General features: G+C 37.0%; 1 protein-coding gene across 2 annotated transcripts in view; it reads right to left on the bottom strand.

Moving 5' to 3' along the window:
• The window catches only part of TMEM163 (transmembrane protein 163), a 105340-nt gene that overhangs the window by 79482 nt on the left and 6339 nt on the right, over positions 1 to 19519 (bottom strand). The window lies entirely within an intron of this gene.

Consider the following 19519-nt stretch of genomic DNA (forward strand, 5'->3'; position numbering starts at 1 on the left):
CCATTAAAAAAAATGCTAACAAACTTTTCTGATTTGAAAAAGGGTTTCATCTGATAGATAAGAGTAGAAATGCATAAAGAATTCATGTCTCCAGGTTCTGTTGCTTTCACACCACCCCTTAAAGCTAAATTCTGCCTTTCTATAATCCAAGCAAATCAGGGGAGAAAGAAAAGAAATTGTCAATTAATTTTGGACCTGCAAACTTGACAGTTGTTCAAAGCAGCTACCCCTGCTATTTTTACTAATCTCAAAAATCAACATGCGCTATGTGCAGCGTTATGAATCACTACATTATTTTCTAAACCAGCTCAGATTTAATCATCGTTTCACAAAACAGAAAAGTAACATCATGTTCTGGATCCTTCACCAATAACTGTGGAAGTGGGCACGGCACTAGAGGCAGACACTGCGTATGAGGTTTTAAGAGTGATTCAGGATCATAGCCTACATAGAGTACAGCAGCCCTTGCCAACAAGAAGGTCGATGAAAAACTGAGATTAATAACTATCAATAATGAAACTTTGTCATCTTTCCATCTGTCAAGTAGACAAAAGTTTGTCTCTGTATGGAGTAAGAAGGAAATTGGTATTGCCACACCTCTGTATTGCTGTTAGCCACTGAAAACAGCATCCAGCAGTATTTTTAGGCTTAGATTTTCAAACAGCCTATGCAAATGGATCTGGGAGCGCTACTCTGAAGTAGCTATTTTCATATGGGAAATAGAATAAATAATACTAATATAAAAATGCCTATATCATGTCAGATTTCCTACTACTACAAAACAATAATTAAAGCTTTGAAGGTTATTACCAAATACTGGAGACAAACAGACCTCATGTTTTTTAATCAGAATTATTAGTTTAATAAAAAGAAGATAAATTCCAGAATGGCATATTTTTTCCAGGATGGAGTCACCTTTGAAAACACCAGCCTTAATTTCCATTTTTCAGGGAAAAAAAAATTATTTTAAGTGATAACGAAAGGTGTGTACCACATACTAAGGCATACACAGCAAAACAGACCACCTACTTAATTCTCAGCACAGCCCCCCCAGAACAAGCAGTCCTCAGAAAAAGCCAACATTTCAGAGATGTCACCTGAACAGTAACTGCAGTCTAGTTTGTGCTAGTCTCTTCTTCCAGCATTTTACATGCACTGATCCACAACACCTTACACTATTTTAACGGCAACTTGCCTGAATGACTGTAGTGATGGGGGCAGAAGCGAAGATAAAATGAGCTGTACAGCCATGTAGCCTGTGATCTGAAGCAATTTTCTTACTGGGCAGCGCTAATGGGGTTTAGTAAGTCTCACTCTTTTTGAAACAGAAATAAAGCGTTATTATTTCCATCTACTACTGGAAAAAGGAAACAGAGGGTGTAAAAGCTTGACCTAGAAAGCAGAGCATGCCAGTGTACAACTTCGAAGTGAAACATGATGCTTCCTCCTATAGGTAAGAAAGTCAGTCTTACTGTGTACAAAAAAGGAAGAGGGCCTGGTTTTATTATTCTCTATGTAAAAAAAATTAAAAATTAATAGCTATATTTTCAACAGTGGCTACTGCTTCTCTGGTTCTCAGTGAACACCATTATATATCAAAGATTATAAGCCTTTCAAAACAGACCTAAAATTGCACTTAAAAATCTCAGAACCTAAAATCAAAGGGTGTTTTTCTCATCATTTTCCCATCAGTCCCCACTGCCTCAGTCAGCATTCCATTCTGTATCATTAGCAGTTCCATGAAAAAATAATATAAATTTAATTTAATTTTTAGGCATTCCATAAAATCACAGCCCATTATAAACCATAGGAATTCACTCCAATTTCAGAGTCTGAATTTGTCTTTTCATTTTTTAAAACCCATGCTTCTAGACACTGTAACACAATAGAATTGCTCCTGTACTAACATACAATCCTTCTTTGCAATAACCTTTTGTCCTTCCAGAGAGCAAGAAGCAAAAAAAAGCAATGTTTTTCTAAGTAGCCATTAGATTTCTCCTAAAATAAGAATGGGAACAGATGAGGTAACAGAGACATAAAGCACTGTTAAATGTAATTGTGGGACATGAAGGGTTAGGTTTTGTTCTTCCACTTTGAGTTGAACACCACCACTGAGTCTGAACACAGAAAGATTAACAAATTATTCATGAACAGAAAACTATATTCAAGTTATAGATTTCATCATAGCAACCAAAGGCAGAAAACATCCCCAAAAGGCCTTATAAGACAAGTGGAATGTTTTCAGAGGGGAAAAACAAATACTCCTTGGAATTCTTAATACTGTTGGCAAATGACATTCTGGACCTATTGAAGAAAGGGCAAAAATCCTACAAAAGCTTCACTGGGACCAGGGTTCTCATCCACACCTCAAATTGTACAGTGTTATACCCATGGGTAACATGGAAACAGGAAGAGTTTTGATCCCATCCCACCCAACCTCAGTAGGAGGACTGAAGATGATCTAAAAAGACAGTATTAGAATTCTGAATTATCTTTTTTTTTTTTAATATAGATGAAGCTAAGAGGAAGAAATTCAACAAAACCATATGCAACTGCATTAAAACCTCCTTCAAGGTCCTAGGTACCTTGTTCTGTGTTTCTGTGATTTCTACACCTATCCTAACACTGTCATTTTTACCTAAAACTGGTGGAATTCTATACTATATTCTACACTGTACCAACACTTAGAAAAAGATATTCTTTCCTGAAAATCTCAAAGCCTAAGACCATGATCTTACTAAGGCTTATAAATACGATGTGAATAATCTCAATGAAAACAAAATTAACAACTACATCAGGCATTTGAAGTTCTAATTTTTGTTTAATTTCTAATTCTTAATCTTAAATTAGAATGACTAGAACTGACTGCAGCCCTCAAAATCCAAGTGCATTGTTGTGACAGAAAAATTAAGCAACCTACCAGCACCAGAACTAGAAAGTGAATTCAGATTTTCTAGAGCCTATCATTTGCCTAAGCTAAAACAATTAACCTACGTTAAACAAAAAAATCTGGACTTTACAAGGTAGTAAATGAAGCACAAGTAGTAAATGAATACACTCTGTCCTGCTAACTCTGTTGTAGGGCAGAGGAGACATTTGAGGACAGTTTACTGATAACTTCTTAAACCACAGTAGCAAGATTTACAGAACTTGACTGCTTCAGTGAAAATCCTACCTCTAAAGCATGAACAAGTACCCACTGGAAGTATCTTCATAAGGGAATGTCTGTCTTTGAAGTAGACTCATTCTCAGGTTCATTACTCTGCTGTTTCCAAACAGCTACAGTGCCAAGGGCATAGCGCTTTGTTTACCCTGCATGCTTATTGATTTAACTTTATTTTGTGGCACCTATGTAACACTGAATTGGAAAACATAACCTAACTAGCTCTTTTATATATTTTTATTCTTCGCATTTTGTGCACTTTTTTGCAAAGTCAAATATTCCTAGCTATTGATCTCACCCTGTATCAAAGGATTTCTATTGATTCCAGTGAAGATAATGAATATCAAGTATCTCCCAAACAGAACCCCTTTGTCAACATTTTCTGCTGACCCAAGATGTTGACTTTCTTTATCTTAATATTTTCAGTATCACAAGACACATACCATAGCACATGAATGTAAAAATCAATTCTGATTAAAGTTACGCAAGTGAAATCAAGGCAGATACATTACTGTGAGTAGGAGAGCTATGCATCATCATTAATAGGATACATTTTATTAACTTCCCTGCATCTTACCTAACCTCCTAGTGAAATCATTGTATACACATACAGAAAGTTAGAATATAGAAAACAGATTGTAAATGTTTAGGTCTAAAAGGTGTTCACACACCATATAGTAACTAATACTTTTTGCACTGAAGCCTAGGCCACCAGGAAAGGAAAAGCACACCATTTGCATTCATTCCTAATTGGACCCCAGAGATGGACGCATTCAAACCAAAGATCAAATCTGCTGCTTTTTGGAATAAAATGGCTGTGTAACTGCGAAACTGCCTGTAAAGCACAGGTAGCAATATCACTTCTTCAGCTACAGTTAACTGTGAAATGTATCACTCGGATGATAGTTAAATAGATTCATTACTACAAGCAAAGGTCAGGTCCTCATGTGTCCTCTACTTTTGATGAATAACCTATTTATATTTGCATGAGAAATTCTTGGGGGGTTGGGGGGGGAGACATAGCTAAATACCATGAGCATCAGCACATGCAATTCTTTACCTCCAAAAGTGCCTTTTCTCCAACAATTTCTGAGTGTTTCAAAAACTGACCAACTGGGACGCTCTCCTTCTGAATTAAATCAGTTTTGTATCACCTGCCATAAGCAACCTTGCTCACTGTGCCAAGCAGGAAGGGAATTGACTGTAGTGCACAAGAGTACAAGCCTGGTTTTATAATCCTTGTCCCTTAGCTGCCCCAACTCTCTTGAGAGCTTACTTCATCTCAACCTGAGAATGATTTGATTTTTTAGAAACACTGCATCCATGCAATGTAATTCCTTATTACATAGTACTCAGCAAGACGCCACATAGTTTGTGCTCTTGCTTTAAATCACAGTATCTGCATGCTTATGTTTATACATTTCACAGGAGATTTCCAAACCAGTTTATTAGTCCTGCAGCTTCTTTGTACCCCAGTTGCGCAATTTGTTTTCTCATGTGCCCTCTATTATGTAGGACAGGATGACTAAATATCAACTCCTTGTTTATAAAGTGGTGTGCTGCCAAGTTTGGTGGGTTTTACCCTGGATGATCCACATAAGAGTCCATTTCCATATGTGTTTAGCATTGACACTACCGGATTCCATCCCTCCTTTCCAACTGGAAGCATGTCTGCTTTCTTGAACTATGTGAAAGTCATGGAAATCCTCAGGTCCACCTACATTTTTAAGATTGTCATTAAAAGAAAGGCTGATTGTGCTCACATCTATACAATATCACAGTAAAACCAAGAACACCCAAAGGGAAAGCAAAAATCAAAAAACTTCCATCTTTAAAAGCATTCATCTGTCCCTGATGATGATTGGACAAGCCTTTGGCTTTTCCTTATTCCAGGGATGCTGAGCATTGCCAATGTATGTGAGAACAGTGAAGACAGTGGGACTGAAAGCAGCTCTGTAAACAAAGTCTGTTTCAAAGACTTGAGAACCACAACTTGTAACACCCAAGACACCGAAACCTTCTCAGGACTGACCTGTAGACCCAGCACATTCACTGTTAGCATGTAATCTTCTATCCCTAAGAACTCCTCTGTATGTCTTCTCTAATTCCCATACACATCCTCAAATGCTGACTATGCCATATGAGGCTGCAACAGCTGTAAAGATTAGGCAAGACAACAATTCTTTTGTAGCTCTTCCTCAAATCATCTACCTGAAGTTCTTCTCCATACCAGGCATGAAATGACAAGTATAACAGGCTCAAAAAAGAATACATCATCACAGAAACATGTACCTTGTACACTCAATAAGTGATGTGCATTTGATCATGAAAAATGGGTGTCATGAGTGATAAGCACTGTCTTAATTTTTAAACAAACTTAACACAGTATTCAGGGTGCTTGTTTTGTTTCAAATCACTACCATATTTAGGAAACCTTTTTTCCTGTACGATAGAATTTTGCATATTATTTTGGCTTGCTTTTTGTAAGAGCAAAATTTAGCAAGGTTTTTTTCTGCTCAGCAAACTGCATTGCAGCAGGAAGCCTATGCAGAAAATGCACACAGTACATAAGAGCAACAAATCACCAACCCCACTAAACTTCAGTGTGTCTAACAGTCACTACAAAACAGCATTTATTTCACAGTGAACTCTAAGCATACCAGGAAGAGAAATAAAGTGAAACTTCATATGCAGAAAGTTGTTTATTATGTTTCTAAGACAACATGGCAAGACTGTCTTCTCCATTCTAAAATAGGTGGATACAAACTTTCAGCCACCTAAGAAAACCATCAGGGACACCATTCTGGTTGACAGTATCAACATTCACATTCATAGACTTCCTTCGCCTTCATAAATGGATTCTTGCTTAGTTTTTAAGCTACGAGGATTAGGTGGACTTCCTCCAACACCATAGCAATCTTCAGGGACATACATGCTTTAGCTACTCTGACCCATTAGACTCTCATTTCACTTCCCTGTGTCATGCCCTGAAAAATATTCACACCTCAGTTACAAATTATCAGCAGCAGATACTCACAGAGTAGTAAATGCAGTGACCAATCTGTCTATATAGTCTGTGAAAGATGTAACTTACCTAGTTTTAGAAGGGCACACCTGAGCCAGCCAAACCCCAAATGCCTGTTCAACTCCTGGCCAAAAAAAAAAGTGAAGAAGAAAAGAATAAAAGAGAAAACATTTGGTAACCTCATGGAATCCAACGGCACTTTTGATGCAGCTTTAAAACCTTACTTTTGAACTGTGGAGTGCTGAGCTTTGTTACAAAAACCTCCGATTTTCAAAACCTCAGGCTCAGTTTTCACAAAAAAAGTAAAAGTACGTGCAACAAACCTAGCATAGCCCCGCAAAAAATAACATCAGACTTGTGCTGACATGAAAAGTTGCACTGAACATCGCGAGGTCAAACGTACAGCTAAAAAAATAGGTTCTTTCTTGAAAGCCAAGGCCTCACTAATGTGTTCCCGACAACTGTCAGTGGTTAAAACCACCTTACTTGCTGCTCAAAGAGACTTTAAATTTTTTTAAACTGCCAACCTCCATAAGAATCTCTTCCTTGATCTCAAAAACTTCACACACTTAGAATTCAAGGCAGGTTATTTCCTAGTGTTCTCCTGTCTTCTTTTATTTCTCAGTGGAACTCATTTGACAGCAGTTTTAAGTTGTAAAAAGTTCTTTCCAACATCTATCTGACCAATGAAAATGGTTACTCAAAGAAACAGAAGAAACACAAGTTTCCCAGCACTGACAAAAAAAAATGTTAATAGCATTTACCTCTCTCTACCATCTACCAAAGGGAGAAAAAAAAAAAAGAAAAAAGAAAAAGGCCCAAGTCCCTAAGTACTTCACTTCATGAACCTCAAGAGGCACTGCACCAACAGCCACTACCATTACACAACTGCACAATCCTGTCCTCTTACCCTTAATTGTCTAGCAGAGCCTTTACTCTGTTCCAGTTCAGCAGCAAGTGGGCTAACTGCATCACGAAAATACAAACAAGAATAAGACCACATTCCTCAAAACCCACCAACCCAAAACACATTGCTCAACAGTAAAATTACTACTGCCCAGGCAACAAGAAGTCAAATACATCTAAACACATTCAATCACAAGCATTACAGCATTAAAAATTCTGTGACTAGTTTTCACAAGGTAAACCACAACAAATGATGGAAATTATCCCACAAATCAGGAGGTCTAGTACTGAGACAAAACAGCCTGTAATACCTGCCTAGAACTGTGCATACAAAATTCAGTGCATGTTGTCACTATGGAAGACTTAGGATACACATAAACGTGTCAACTACTATATAGCAAAACCCTCCAATTTTTTGGCAGAAAATTCAATTGCTTTTTCATGTATCAAAACCTGATGTGTGCAGATGGAGAACAAGCTTACGGCAGTAAAATCATTTTCCCAAGGCTACAAAGAAAGCTTGGGCTATGCCCAGGATTAGAATAGTCCCTGGAGCAAATTCTTGGCCTGGTCTCTGTGAACCTAGTAGGATCAGAGTTAGCATTAATTCACCTTTTTTCCTCAGCTTGTGAAAGTTTAAACAGGCTGCCTTAAGCAAATATTATCTCACAAAAATGAGGGACAAAACAAGAGTTACTATCAAAAAAACAAGAAAATGCTAAAAGGACATATAAGTCTGAAAACACCTCATCTAGTGTAAGTTCATCCTATCATTTGCCATAAGCTTTAGGGCTAGATGCTTATCTGTTTCAAATTGAAATAAACTCATGGAAGTCAACAAATCTATGTACTCCAGCTGAAGATCTGTCCCTATAAATTACTTTAAGTGTATTTAGGAGATTTCAAGCCTAAAGATTCTATAAGCCATTAAACATTACTTGCAACATTATCCCTTAAATCCAAGCCTTGTTTTCATCCACCAGATGCTTCTCAGCAGGGAAATGTACACACGATAACCCAATGCATATCTCTTAGTGGGAGAGTAGCAGGAAATCTCCCTTTGAGCAGGGTTTGCTCAAGTGTTCACGAGGATTCAAAATAACAAAATTGGATCATTTTGCTGCCCACATCTCAATATTAGATAGGATTTATTTATTTTTTTATTTTTTACACATGCAGAAGCAGTAACTACAGGTTTCCCATAATCAGAACTCACATGGTAAAAGAACATAACTATGAATTTTACCTCCTTAACTAACAATCTGTACAAATTAATTTGCTGACCTATTTTTTCACGGCTAGAAAGAATTGTTCAACAATCTCTCCTTTTCTTGTTGCAGCTAATTACACACAGAAATATCAAGTCATGACAAATAAAAGGGAGACACAGTTTATTATTAGTTTCTAATGCACCACAAAGATGAGCAAGTGAATTGACTCTTTTGGGTACTATTAGTTCCACATAGTTAGACATTATAGACTGATACATGGTAGCCGCAGCAGCAAGTCAGAGAATAGTGATGTCTATCAAGTTGGGAGGTAGCCAATAATCCTCCAGGCATACATATAGCCCTCATTCACTCTCTTACAAAACGACAAGCTAAGACTGATGCTTTTCATCTGCCTTTCTGTATCCCCAGCAGCATGCACTTACACACATACAAACTGATCAGCATAACACAATGCTAGTACGGGCTGTCTTATTTTTTCTTGTGCTGTTTAGCAGTTTTCTCGTAACTCCTTAGCCATGCAAATAGGAAGTGATCTGCCACCACTGCAATAAGTTTTGTCACTAGCTTCCATGATGCTAGCCAGGTCTGATGCTGGTTACTTGGCTCTGCCCTATGTTTTTCATGGAACTGTTTGAAACATTTTTCTAGGATTAACTCAATTCACATTAAATGTGAATTTAACTGTTCCAAACATCACAAATCTGTTATTAAATATCTGAAGCCATTTGTTGCTTTGAAAGACCATTCTTTTCATGGAAGGATCACAAATCATTCTTTTGATCAAGGTAAAGTAAGTTATGTGGTTTCCACAAAATACTATTTCTAAGGAACTCCTTTCTAATTTGGACTTCAGCATTTCAAGTATACCTTAACCTGTCTACCAGTTGTCTACCGGGCCTACCAGAATGGGAATGCATGGAGCTACCTTTATTTTCCCCAGCTACACATCCTAGCTGAAACTGCAGGCTGCATTTCCATTCTATTAAATCTCCCACTGAACAATAATAAATCTTCCCTCTAAAATTTGAGATTTTTCTTCTCAGAGCCTGGGGAAATACTGTCATTCTTTGGCCATTGAAATGTTTCATTAAAAAATGCGATCTCAGGACAATGCACTTAGAGGTGTATTTTCTTCACCCAGATATATTGAAAAGATACATTATACTTAACGGTTCCTTGATGCATAATTTTTAATAGCAGAAGATAAACAGTCTTCATATCTGATGAGAAATCTTCATTTAGGTTCAGCTGAGGATCTTGTTCTGCCATAGATATTTCTCATGTTCTCAGGATAGCACCTAGCATGAAAATGGCCCAGAGATCTCTCCAGAAAGGCAGAGTTCGTGGTGCAAGTACCAAAAGCCACTTAATTCTGCAGCAGTTCCTGGAAGGCAGATGCCTCTTGTCTAGCTATTTTTATGGTATTTGTCAGACTATACCCCTTCCTCTGCAGTTTTTCTGTCTAGCAAAAATACCAGCTGGTTATTTCTGGTCACTCTTCTTTGACTAAGCACTGACTAATCCGTTTCTTCTAACTCCGAAGCTAAGCTTATCTGTCCCTTTTTCTCCACATCCAGAGAAAAAAGAACAGTAATGGGTCATACATGAAAGTCAGAAGAGATACTTAGGAGCTCTTTATGGTTTTTCTGGAGAAGGTTGGTTTGCAAATGAACGTTAGTGTCTATTAAAAGTTATCTTGCCTTACCCTACTTCCAGACTTTGGTTTCAGTCTTTAACAAAGACTTGCGATAATCCTCATTTGAACAAAACTAATTTGACCAGGTTGTACTACCCTTTTAACACAATGTATCAAAGTTTTCCAATCCTTCAACCTGAAAGACTTGACCACCTGACACTACAGTTACTTGACAGAATATCAAGATCTATGAATGCAAAATAGAGATCGGAACAACTATAGGCCCTTATCATCCAAGTACCATACACTCAATGAAAAAAAAAAAAAAAAAAACCTCAACACCACCAAACAACCCAACCCCACAGTATTTTTACCTATTTTTATTTTAGACTAATATTTGTGTAATATTTTCGGTAAGGTACAATAATGGATTGATCAAACCACACATTGTTTTACAATGCACCAGAAATGCACAACACCACAGTGGACAAGCACAGCTGTTTAACAGAGCATAACAGGGTTCTAGTACAGTTTATCACCTACAATGATAAATAATAATTTTTTCAAATAAAATAGTAGATTAATTTATCAAACCGGATTTTTCACAAGATCAGTACTAACATGCCTTTTCTCAAAAAGTATCATAGCATGTAACAAATAGGAGTACCTAGGACATAAGCTTTATGCTCTTGCTGGTGGTGTTTTCAGAAACAAAAGTAACCCAGTATTAACTGAGGGACCTTAACCTCAGAAGGGGCAGTGCCACCTACTGAAACAACATCACCCTCCGTTATAATAGATTTTCTCCACTACCACTCTGTATGTACCCACAGTCTCTCAGATGCTCCCATTTCTCATCTAGCACTACCACTGCTTCACCAGAGTTGGCAACAAGGAAGCACATGTGTCAGCCAACCAACAGTATGTTCTACTGCAACATGGTATAGATCTGCTGGGAGCTATATTGCATTATAAAGAAGCAGATATTATTTATGTGATTATTTTACTGTTATTAAGTCCTCCTACAGTGCAGGCATATACTGTATGAGTCATCTGCAAATAAAATTCTGTACTGAAAAAGTATTAAAATCTAACAAGCTTCAACTTTCAGTGAAGGGAACTCAAACACTGTTATTGAAAAATCACAGAGAATAAGTGCCAAGAAGTAAACACCAAACACTATCAACCTCCCCAGTAAAGCAAAAGTTGTAAGTGTTATTAAAAAATTTAAATCAGGTACAAGTTCACATTTTGTTGTTTACTTTTGTTGTCTGCTAAGTTAAAACACATGAATATTTTAAATTTTCTGGCAGAAGTAAAGAAAACCTAAGGGAAAGAAAGCTGTGTTCTGATTTTCATCACTTTCACTGCTGCTCAAGAAGTTCTTTTTAATTCAGTAGTGCTTTACAACCTCACAAACTTCAAACAATAAAGTGATACTGTACAATGAATATTAAACATCCATTTTCTTTCATTAATCTTGATTTTCAGCTCCAGATACAAAGAATTACAAGTTCATCTTTGCCAATAAGCAAGCAGCACGTTTTTAAATTGGGAGAGCAGAGAAAATATCTCATGATCTATGAAAATCAAATTCTACTGGTATATCAGGCATTCATAAAGAAATCTGCTAACACATTCATGCCTTTGCACAAAAGGTAAGCCTGCAACAGCTGAGGTACTACTTTGTGGAACTGATACTACAGCGATTGATTGAAAGTATATTTGACTCTTAAGACTGCAGTGATGATCCTTCAAAGGGCAGATGTACAACCACTTACCTATGCGATATACCAAATAAACCAAGAGCAGCAACTGAGACTAGAGGATTATTTAAATTCAATTTTACACAGAAAAAGTCAAACAGTTCTTTATGGACAACAGTTAGTACCAATCACATGCAATAAACATAATATTCCTTCCTTTTCTAACTATTTTTGTCTATTTTAGCCAAGATACACATTTTTCATCCACTACAGGCTAGGGATGGCTGTAGGGCACATCATTCCCACACTACCCAGTTATCGCCAAGTGGCATGCCTAAAACCCTCCCCATTAAGTGTTCAGTTCTTCTTTTCCCATATGCAAAATTCACCCTCTACCTACATCTGTGTCTAATAGCACAGTATAATTCTCTCAGGGATATGAGTAGGATCCATGACACCAGCCCAATTACTTAACACTGCCGAGTTATTTACCTCACTTATTTGTATATTGTACCTTGCTACACAACTGTATTTTCATAGTTAGAACCTCTGAATCATCAAACACAAAGTTGCCTTTAATGGAACCCTAGCAGAGATCTGATGGCAACACTGAAGACCAAATTCTGAGTGTCTAAAGTCTCCTGCTATGAAATAAATGTAATATATAATAGAATATGTATATTTTATATGCTATAAATTATGTAATATAATAGAGATGTTAATTCATTTAAAGGACATTACTGGTTTAGATATTGCACACACTTATTTCAGACTTTTGCACAAAAAAGACCACAATCTCAGAAAGGAAAATTAAAACAACAAAGAAAAGAATTGTGTTTATGATTTTTACACTAAATAGCCTAGACTTAACATACTTGCATGTTCCTCATTCTTCATGAAATGATGTTAGAGTGCTAGTTCTCCCTCAACATCAGCATCCTGGTTTAATTTCAAAATTCTTTAGGATGATCTTTTCTTACGAGAAAGGAATCAGTACTTAGCACAAGGAATGATTAAATGGCAATTTTCTAATGTAAAAATACAACAGGCTCATATGTTTTAAAGATTAGCATTTAAACACAAACTCAGTTGTTTTAATACACTTCTACCACAGCAACAATTTTTTAAATTGTTTACTGTTCAAATATAGAGACAGAGATCATTATATAGCCTGTTCTAGATTTCACAGATTTCTATCATCATTTTGCCTGCCAACTAAGGAAAAGATTTCATGATGTGTGAAGCATTGCAGATTTTAGACCTATACTTCTGTTCAACAGCTATCAGTCTTGAACTTGACATCCATATGCTATTTTCTCCTCCCAAGAAAGTCACTTAGATTTTTGTATGCCTAAAAAAAGACAGGACCTTACTGGTCTCTCATCTCATTTTCAGTGAATGAAAATTGCATTTTGCTGTTACTAAGTACAGATTGACCTATACAAAAGGCTATCTTTTGCCAGTGCTGCACAGGCAATGGATATTTTTGTCCTTTAGATCTTACATATAACATGGTTAGGACCAAACTCTGGTTTTGACTGTAGTGATGCAGCTATAATGAGGACAATAGGGTTGCACAAGTGTCACCAATATCAGAATTCTACCTTGGGAATTTAAGTTCTATATTTCATTAACACTTCTGTGAGACTACAGCCCTGAAGCATCTGTCTTTTTGTAACGGATGTAATTAAATACCCTAAGAAATATGCAAAATGAGGGATCTGCATACTATCACACAGCAGCTCTATTCTGTATTTAGCCTTTACTTGGTTTTAAGGGTCTGCATGGTATTGTGACTTGAAATGTAACTTTCTGAATAAATGTAATGTGCTCTACTAAACAAAAGAAAACAAAACAAAACACAACACAAAAAACCCCCACACCTCTCAGGTCTTTAGGAGCTAGAAATGCAATTCTATATAGCTCCTGGAAGAGAAAACACAAAGACCAATACTTTTCCTGTGGTCAGTGGTCCTGGAGAATTGTTTAGGTACCCAGCTGAGACACTCTAAAACAGGCCTGAGTTCTGAATGTCCATCATTTCTCTGAAATTCAGTGACCTTTAAAGAATGTTGAATTGGATATCCAAACTAAAGAGCCTCAGAATCATGAACCTTCACCTATATTCTTTATTAGTAGGATTATTATTCACAGCTGTGCCCAGGGTGTACTAAGTATTGGGCAAACATAAGGGAAAGCCCGCATATATTTAATTTTTCAAGCAAGAATAGGAATGGGTCACTGGGAAAATGATATATTCATCAATAAATTAATATAGTCACTCCCCAACTTAGTCATCTGAGTAGTATGCCTGAGATGAGGAGTGACAGATTACATCAATAAGTTCACATCCAAGCATCCAGATGATAACACCTTCAATTGCTCAACGTTTGTCCCATGTAACTCCATTTGCAGTACACCAGAGTAGCATAATAGGGAAGGAGAATCAGCAGTCATGTCCTACAGCTAACCAAAATGAGATTTTATGGCTCAATTTAGTCATTCCAATGAAGAAAGTAGACCTGGATCCATACTTCCTAAGGTTTGTTGGCATTTGAATCCATCTGTTAGACTGGGATGGGATGTCTGAACTGGGATGAAGCTTTAATCTGAAAGCAAGCTCTACCCTGAAATTTCTAAGCGTATGGACCATGCATTTCAAACATAATGCCTCTCTAATCCCAGTATGTGGAAGCTCACTTTAATAAAACATTTTTCAGCAATTCATTTTGAAACACAGATGATTTTGTATACAAAATCAGAATGCCAGTTTCTTTGCATTTACTTGCAATATCTTATCCATGTGCCAATAGTTAATCCTATAAAATACTCCCACCTAGAGAACTGTATCTACCAAGTTTCCATCTGAGATACCATACAGATTAACAAAATCATAGAATCATTTAGGTTGGAAAAGACCTTGAAGATCAAGTCCAACTGTCAACCTAACACTGCCAAGTCCACCACCAAACCATGTCCCTAAGCGCCACATCTACATGTCTTTTAAATACCTCCAGGGGTGGCGACCCAACCACTTCCCTGGGCAGCCTGTTCCAGTGCTTGACAACCCTTTCAGTAAAGAAATTTTTCCTAATATCCAATCTAAACCTCCCCTAGCGCAACTTGAGGCCATTTCCTCTTGTTCTATCACTTGTTACTTGGGAGAATAGACCAACACCCACCTCGCTACAACCTTCTTCCACGTAGTTGTACAGAGCAATAAGGTCTCCTCTCAGCCTCCTTTTCTCCAGGCTAAACAACCCCAGGTCCCTCAGCCGCTCCTCATAAGACTTGTGCTCTAGACCCTTCACCAGCTTTGTTGCTCTTCTTTGGACACGCTCCAGCACCTCAATGCCTTTCTTGTAGTGAATAAAATTCACCTTCTCAAAATAACAGTGCATATTTACCACATCAGACTAAACGCTTACCAGAATAGGACCTCAAATCATGGACCTATTGGTTGCACTCAAGTTTTCACTTATTTCTATAAAGCTAAACCCTTAAATATGTCTGTGGTGATCTAAAAGGAGTGATCTCCAAGACAACCATGAGGACAGATTTCACAACCTGCCTGTTATTTCTCCAGCATTTTGCAAATAGCCCAGCATCAACTCTTCCCGTGATGCATTAGCACGCAGGGCCTATTCAGCACACTCTGACCGCGCTGGGACAGGCTGTCTGCAAGTTCCATCTCAATGGCTGCCTCATGAAAACCCTTAACAAAGCTTACATTTACAAAGGCTCACATTCTAAATCTTTACTCAATCTCTGACTACAAAGAGAGCTTTTAGTACAAAATTTGGTCTATACGTTGTTCTGATATATCGATATGACTACTCCATTCACTGTGAAACAATTTTAGCTAACCAAATCAGGAAGATGAATGAACAAACTACGTTCTGTGAATCACAAATCTACACTGGACAAGAAATACCAGATAGAATGAGAGTTTGTTTCTGCTTTGACAATATTATCAGAGATTAGCTGCTTGAGCAGAAATTAAACTTTAACAGCAAAAGCTATATTTGCAGATTTTTCAAAATTATGCTTTAGTAACATAAATGTCAAGAAATTAAGGATAATGGGTTTCAAAACACCAGAGTTCCATTCCACAGTAATAGTCCCTTGTCCTCTACTATGACTCTGAAACTAGGCTCAGTATGAACCTACAATACTGCAGCTACAGAAAGGAGAAGTTATAGTTGTTATTATGAAATGATTTAGACTGCAGCCTTATACTACACATATATATGTTGAAAAAAATATGTTCATATTGTATTATCATTCTTTTCTTGTATTATTGTAAACCAGAAACAAATAATTATATCAAAATGATTAATCCAGTACTTACTTGGGGTGCTGAGGAATAAATTAATGTTCATTTTAGTAATTTTTATCATGCCTGTCTCAGTTTATGACTATATATTTATAAAAATGTAAATCCACTCTTTATAAGAATTCTACAAACATACAAATTTCAGGCAGCATCGAAATGAAAAGCGAAATGAACTTATTCCTCAGGCATTGCTCAGTATCTGACCACCAAAGTATTGCACAAAACCACAAATGTCAGAATATGTATAACTGATTCTAAGTAAGCCTAAATTTCAGTTGCTAAAGATGATACCATAGGGCTCCACTGACCTCAAGGATCTTACAAATTTAAGTCTATAAAGATTTTACTGAAGCCTTGTGCAACTATCTGCTGGAAAGCAACACCTTCAACAGCATCCAAAGCCAGTGAGACCGTAACCATTACCACGGAGTGCAGAAGCTGCATTTCGAGACAGCAGCCAAAGCTTCCAAATGGTCTTTTATAAGTACAGCACTTCTGTGATAAGTTCCTGATAGCAAGAGATCTGTTCTTTCAGCTAAATAAAAAAGCTGATTTTATGGTCTGTGTAAATCCTACTTCTCAATATTAGTGAATGAGAGATGACGATTTCATTTTCCCTTAAGCAGCCATCCTGCTCCATATCCAGCCTAGCCTAGTTTAGATTTCCAAACCTAAAGAGACCAAACACATTTTGATGTATACACCAGCATTTCATCTTCTGTGTTCCAATATGTCAGGCCACAAACAGCCCATCCCAGAGAGAATACATACTATACACCTGTTATGTAGCAAATATACGACATGTATATAGGTACATCATAATTTGAATTTGTATACTTTTATAATACACTATACACAGGTTCTTAATAGTAAGTCTAACACACAGAGTTCAGATCAATGGATCTCATGCCTCATGTGCCATAGATCATTACCTAATAAGGAAACTACTTTGTGTATTCAGGTCAACATAAGATTTGTCAATCTCTTTCAATATTACCAAGTGAAAGTTCAGCTGGGGCATCATCATAATCCCACCGAAAGCAAACATCTCGTACCAGTCAAGATAAACCATTCCAACTTACTCTAATGCTGGAAAAATATAGCTTTGGAAGCAAACAGAGTAGTCTTGAAAGCAAGGATGGTGATAATGCTGCAGCACTCAAGGGAGGGAGCAGACCATAAAAAAGGAAAGGTAGTCTAGTTACAAACACTTGGTTGGAAAAGGAGGCTCTTGAATCACTTCCCCACTCTCCACACAGACCATGTACACGGGCATCACTCCCCTTAGTTATTTTTCTTATCCTCCATGTCCTCCATTTCTTCAACTACAGTTATCAAGTAATGTCAGTTCCCTGGCCTACTACTATCTTTACTATATCATGTGCTGCAGCAAAAGCAGCACCAGAAGATAGACTTGCAATAAAGTCTTTTGAAGCATGTAAGAGGATAAACAGAAATTTACAGGAAGAATTTATCAGGGAGTCAGAAACAGTAGTGAGAATACAGTCAGTGTAGCCCAACAATTAGCACAGCAGGTCCCCATTTTTCACTGAAATGGAACGTCAGGGCTGTACTGCTAACACTTTACCGTTACAGACAAGGGTAAAACAGAAACAGGACACTTTAAATAGCAGGTGTTCACAAAGAATTGGCAGTGTCAAACACCCCAAAGTAACAACTCGTCATTTATATCAAACAGGTAGCAAACTCTGGTCACCTGGCATGTCTCCCAACTCATGGATTGGCTAGAGGAACCTGCTAAAAGGACAGCGCAAAGGAAGAGAGCAGCCAATGTGAGATGATAAACTGAGCAGAACTGCTGAAATTGCATGGGGGAGCAAAGCAATTCTAGAAGAACATATTTTCCTCAAAGATTAAGAAGTTTTAATACTAAGCATATCAAAAGCCCTGGCAATGTTTTTGTGGCATACAAGTTAATTGTCAACTGTCTATTAAGAGTCTGTGTATACAAATTTAATATGTATCTGCGTGCTGCTTCCTCTTGTATTTTTCATAAATTTAGCCCCTTCAAACACAAGGAAAGATACATTCCAAAGACATATAACTAGTCAACTACTAACAGCTGATTTCAATGCCTGAGTTCAATGCCTATCCACTCCAGCTGAGTATGCAGTCACATTATATCCAGGCAGGGACTACCTATCTGCTGGGTTTTTTTGTAGGGTTTCTAAAACACTGCCAGAGTGCTACAAATAAGGAAAACAGAAAACAAAAGCTTTCAGATAACCTAAGTAATCTTAGAAAAATTTTTAAAAGACCCTTTTAAAAGAAATGGAGTTGTTTCGTTATCCATTTTATACTTAAGTCTTGCAACTCTGACAAATGAAAACGTAAAATAAAATTAAGCCATTTCTCAATATTCCCTAAAATTATATTGTTAATTATTCTGTAACATAGTACTTACTTCTTTGTTGCTTCAGTAGCAAAGACAGACTATTGCATTTTCATGAAGCAGAACAAAATGGAAACTCAGATGTCCTGCTTTCTTCTTAACATTAAAATTCTTCACAGTGTTAGATTCTGCTTTTAAGTGTTCCTTCTCTTTTCTCTTTTTTGAATCAAGTTATTGTACCTGTGTTTCTATATAAATCGCTCTGAGAAATGTATGTTGAGTTTTCAGAGACCATTTGGTCGGATTCTAATAATCTCTCCTGGGAGCTGACACCAACTTCCAGCAGCAGGTCGTACACTGCAGATTAGAATAATAAAGCACATGCTGCTGCAGCTTCAAACCACCTCCCCCCCCCCAAAAAAAAAACAACAACAAAAAAGCAAGTCTGTCTTTATCAAGCTGAAGAATGATGTTTTGAGACATCTCTAGATGTCTTGTCTCCTAGACAGAGCTTTCCTTTTGTTTATATAAACACATAAATTCAGTCACTTCTGGTTTTTCCTTCTTATAAACAGAGAATATGCCATCGCAAAGATTTTGTTCCAGATTCCACATTTCTTTTTGTCCTTACAGTAATGCAGTGTTACTTAATTGACCAAGATAGAAAGGTGGTATTTTAAAAATTTGCATTGAACTAAAATATATTTTTATTTACACAATGTAGCTTTTTTTCCTGTTGTGAAATAAAAGAAATATATTTCATTTTTTCCATATAAAAGTGGTTTCGGGTTTTTTTCCAAATTCTTTGTGTAAACTAGGCAAAGGTCTTGAAACTTAAAGAAAAACACTGGCTTAAAAAAAACCCCTAGTATTTCTCCTCCAGATTAGCATTGTGTTAGGGTATCTGTCAGTGTAGTACAGATAAATTATATATTTCTCCCTTACAATTCACTATTCTTTATTATAGCGTTCCCACTACAAATCCCAGGTGGATTAAGACTTGTCATATTTGACCTCTTTAGTTAAAGGCAATCCACTGCATAATGATTTTTACACTATTCTGTAAAATGAACAGTTCCACATGCATAAATGCTAACAGGAATCAACATCTCCTGTTTCTTTCTCTGACCTTCAACAACCCTATCCTCTGCAGAAAAAAATA

Source organism: Harpia harpyja, chromosome 7 (assembly GCF_026419915.1).
Source record: "Harpia harpyja isolate bHarHar1 chromosome 7, bHarHar1 primary haplotype, whole genome shotgun sequence".
In the NCBI taxonomy this organism is placed as follows: domain Eukaryota; kingdom Metazoa; phylum Chordata; class Aves; order Accipitriformes; family Accipitridae; genus Harpia; species Harpia harpyja.